The 4,619-nt window shown below is 40.0% G+C and overlaps 1 protein-coding gene across 5 annotated transcripts in view; it reads left to right on the top strand.

The window, feature by feature from the left end:
• The first annotated feature begins 28 nt into the window (after window positions 1–28).
• Window positions 29–4,619, top strand: part of STXBP4 (syntaxin binding protein 4) — a 165,937-nt gene continuing 161,346 nt past the window's right edge. For all 5 annotated transcript variants that reach the window (XM_034641790.1, XM_019806273.2, XM_034641789.1 and 2 more), the window contains exon 1: window positions 29–111. The gene's annotated coding sequence lies outside the window, so the exon portion shown is untranslated. The remainder of the gene's footprint in view (window positions 112–4,619) is intronic.

Below are 4,619 nucleotides of genomic sequence, written 5' to 3'. Positions count from 1 at the left end.
CCTGGCCAGTCTCGCGACAACTGGGAGGAGCTTGCCGCTGCTCTGGCTTCAGGGCTCCTCAGGTGGCGGCGCTTGCAGTCGGGCTACGGAGGCCGGGTTGCCAGATTACGGGTAAGTTCGCGTTTTGCTTCAGGACTGTTCCTCCCACTTTCCCTTCCCTCCAGTACCTCTTCAAAGTTTCTTTTAGGGAAACGCCATGCGCTCCGCGGGGTGCAAGCACATCATCATTTGAGCTTGTGTCGCTGGTCTTCTTAAACTCACTCCACCACCCTTTGTCTCCACTTAGCGGCCCTTAGCTGTCGGCCGCTGCTTACTGCCCTGGACTTGAGCTCAGGGATCACCTCTTCCAGGAAGCCTGCCTGTGTTCACCACAGCGCACAACAACACTCACACGTCTGCATTTTCTCAGCGGCTGGGAATCGGCTTCCACTTCTCTGATGCCCCTTAACCATTCGTCCAGTTAAAATGACCAGTTCTGGAGCAGAGAGACGTTGTCAAACGAGTTTGTCCAGAGGAGAGTGACCAAGACATGAAGATGCTTTAAGGAAGGGTTGAAAGAAATAGGGATGTTCATCTTGGAAAAGAACCCTGTGGGGGATGTAATATCTTTCTTCGCTTGACCCACAGGACAAAGTAGGACCTGAGGGGAGCAGAAGGCACAGCCTATTTTGCTGCAATGGAAGGAAACATCTTTCTAGAAACTATAAACGAGTGGAGAAAAGCCCACATTCTGAGGTTTGGCAGCTCTGGGGTCATACCCGCATCCCACTATCGCCTTGTGTCCTTAAGCTGGTTATTTCACCTCTGTAAGAAGTGGTGGCCTTATTTGTAAAATGGAAATCATAATGGTAAATGAGAATATGCATATAAAGTGATTTTCACTCTGCCTAAGATATAGTAAAAATTTAGTGAACGTTAGGCTCTGTTTCTAATGACTGGTGCAGGTATAATTATTCTCCCTTTACAGATGAGGAGACTGAAAAGCCTGAGACATACATAAATAACATTTAATAAAAAAACATTTAATTTATTTATTGCACTTTTCCATGGCCCAGACCTTGTTCACCCTCCTGGGGATACAGCACAGAGAAAGGCAAACACAATCACTTCTCTTCCCCCAGTGTACTTTCTACTGTCGGACTCTGGAGATAATCAAGATACAGATATATAAATGAGGGAATTTCAGACAACAATCAGTACAATGAGACAATGTAATAGGTTAGCGTGATTGAGAATGATAATGAGAAGGCATAGTGAAGTCTTTCTGAAGATGTGACATTTGAGAGGAGTCCTGAATGACGATAAGGAACCTACCTGCACAATGACAATTCCAAGTCATGCAGAGGCCCAGAGGCAAGTAGGAGCTAGATAGCATTGAAGAACAAAAAACGAGGCCATTGTGTTCCTAGCACAGTGAGCAGGGAGGAAAGTAGTAGGACATAAGCTCAAAACAGGTATCGTAGGGGCCAGATGATAATACAGAGCCTTTTAAGCCATGTCCAAGGGTTTGGATTTTATTCTAAAAGTAATAGGAAGCTACTACAGAGTTTAAGTTGAAGCATACAAATGGTATGATCGGATTCACATTTTTTAAAAGACCTTGGTTATTTTGTGGAGAACACATTAAAGAGAGGGGGCCAAAAATGGAGGTAGAGCAGTTAGGAGGCAATTGAGGTGAGTAATGGTGGTCACCTTGAGTGCATATGAGTAATTGATTAACTTGTAGTCACAGGAAATTGCAAAGCTGTTAAGATCCAAGTGTCTACTGACTCTTTCCTACTCTGGCACAAAAAATTCAAGATGCTATGATTCTACAAATTTATTTGTATTGTTTTATGTTTGAAAATCTTTTTCATCTGTATCTACCTTAGTTCTTATACCAGATTGTCAGCTTTTTCAGGACAAGACCTGTCATATATTAAGTTTCTTACAGCATAGACTCAAACCTCATACAAACGTTAATGTCACTGAAATCAACAATACTTTCCCTTAATCATTTTTTTCCTCCAGGCACCCCTTCCATGTAGCAACAGATAGCGGTATAAATATATCAGTAATAGTGTCTCTGTCTTGACATCTTTTATTTTGTTATGTAATTGCAAATGAAACTATTCCTTTCCAAGGTACAGTAATCTTGATAGCAGTAAAATGGTGTTAGCTGTAATTCTCGTGAGTCTGAGTATGCTTGTGATATTGCATAAATCATTATGATAACTAATGCTAAGTAATGAGTTCTACCATGAATGGAGCACCTCAGGGCAAGGTTAGTACAATCCTGTTCTGCAGGTAAAGGTGTTGATTACAGACTTAAAATATTAGGGGCTGGACTAACATTTCAGACTTGGCACATTTAATTTATAATATCATTCTTTAGCAATAAGTAATTAAACCTTGTGAACTCTTCCTAGTTAGCTATGATCATGTCCAATTTTACATAATAGGTAAAATTAGTTGTTATACAAACCATTCTGGGGGGTGGAGGTGAGCAAAATGGGTGAAGGTGGGAAAAGAAGGAAGAATTGGGAGAAAAAAAGAAAAAAGAAATCATTTGATAGTCACACATTTTCTTTTTTTTTTTAATGTATTTTTGAAGGTTTTATTTATTTATGTGAGAGACAGGGTGGAGGGTCAAAGGAAGAAGCAGACTCCCCACTAAGCCAGAGCCTGATGCAGGATTCTGTCTTGGGACTCCAGCATCATGACCTGAGCCAAAGGCAGACGCCCTGATAGTCACACATTTTCTTATCTGATTATTGGTTCTCAGGCTTTCTGAAAACTTAAAGATTATAAAGATGTATCATTTTTAAAATGTGGTTTGTAATTACATTTTTTAGTATTTTTAATGCATAATATAAATTAAGAAAATTGTGACTTAAATCTTAATGTGTTAGTCACTGAGCTGCATTTCTTAGCTATTTGCCTAATAAAACCAGATCCATTTGGCAGTGTCAAACATCTAGCAATTATTCCAACAGTACTAACTACTGTTTATTTGGCTGCTGTATATTATAATAATCTCCTTATATCTAAAAGAGGAAGAATGATGCATCTTAATAAATAGTAAGAACAAGTGAATTGTAGTTTGAGAATAAGCTGGATAATCACAGTTTTCAGTGATTGCAGTGACATCATGAAGTTGTTTCAGTGAGTCTTGATATCCTAGTTTCTTATTTCCTGGCAGCTTCCTTTAAGCCACATGTTTGAGGAGCTACTCTGTTTAAAAGATCATGAAAAAGTTTATATATTTGACAGACTAGGTGAAATGAAAGCAGAAATCATTCATCCATAGGAGGCATTTTTTAAAGGTGATATTTATTAAGATTAGGGCCAGCTTTGTGCATAGGTGACCTGTGCAGTCACGTAAGAGCCTGCTTTTGAAAGGACGGAATGACATTTTAACATTTTAACATAATTCAGGCTAAAGCCATGTCAGCCTTCCTGGGATAAGCAGAGTTAAAGGTAGAGGCAGAAAATGAGGGAAAATGGAAAAGCAGAGAGCCCAATCTCAGGAAGTGAAAAAAAGGTAAGAGATAAGGCAAAACGCAAACTCAGGTCTCCTGAGAATAGTCAGGATATGTGAAATAACACTAAGCAAAATCCAAGCTCCTTACCACGGAGACCCTGGGTCAACTAGACCCTGCGTGCTTCTCGAACTTCATGTATTGTTTCTCTCTCCCCCATTCACCATGTTCCAGCCACACTTCTTTATGTCTGTAAATATCCCAAATCTATTTTGCGGCCTCAAGACCTTCTTTCTGCCTGGAATACTTTGTCCCTCAGTTTTTCTCCTGGCTGACCTGTTGTTTGGATCTTAGCTAGAACACCACTACCCAGTCTAAATCACCCCTCCTCTGTCCAGGCACATTTGCATATCTGAAACCCAGTTTGTTTTGTTGTTTCCTTCTTTATTATTTTTTCTCTCAACCCCTGAATGTAAATGACACAAGAGCACAGACCTTGGCTTGTTCACCGTATTATCCCAAGCACTTAGCTTAGTGCACATGATTGTACTGAGTAAATGGGGGATGAGTGCACGGATAAAAGCAAACAGAAGGTGGTCTGGTAGTGCAAGGAAACTTCTGAGAGCAGTGAGATGTTGCTCTGATGAAGATCTCCCGTTGGAGAAGATTAGGACTCCTTTCAAGCAGTTTTCCGATGTTTCCCATGGGGTTGGCCTGTGTATTACAGGCAGTTGGCTACATGTCCACCCCCCTGGCAAATGAGCAGCATTCCTAAACTGCTTAGATTCTTTTTCTTTCTTTCTTTTTCTTTCTTTCTTTCTTTCTTTCTTTGCTTAGATTCTTGAAAGAAAAAAAAAGTTCATTAGCAGTAGGAATATTGCCTTTGGGTACAAAATACAGGAGATAGTAAAATAACCCTTTGACTGATCTTTTATATCTTGATTTCCTAAAACTTTCACTTTATTTTTAAAGATCAATTAAGTCTAGCCCCGGGGAAGGGAGCCATTCCTTATTATATAGCCCTTGGATTATTTAAATACTGATGCTATCTCAAAGAATCTCAGCTCTGATAAGGTATGGGACATGTTGCTGCGGTTTCTAAACACTTTGGTCTCTTCAAGTATAGTGCTGAAAATATAGGTCTAATTTTACAACAGG

The sequence above is a fragment of the Ailuropoda melanoleuca genome, chromosome 13, assembly GCF_002007445.2.
Source record: "Ailuropoda melanoleuca isolate Jingjing chromosome 13, ASM200744v2, whole genome shotgun sequence".
NCBI lineage: Eukaryota > Metazoa > Chordata > Mammalia > Carnivora > Ursidae > Ailuropoda > Ailuropoda melanoleuca.
The sequence above is the reverse complement of the archived record's forward strand: the minus strand, read 5'-3'. Positions and strand labels throughout refer to the sequence as shown.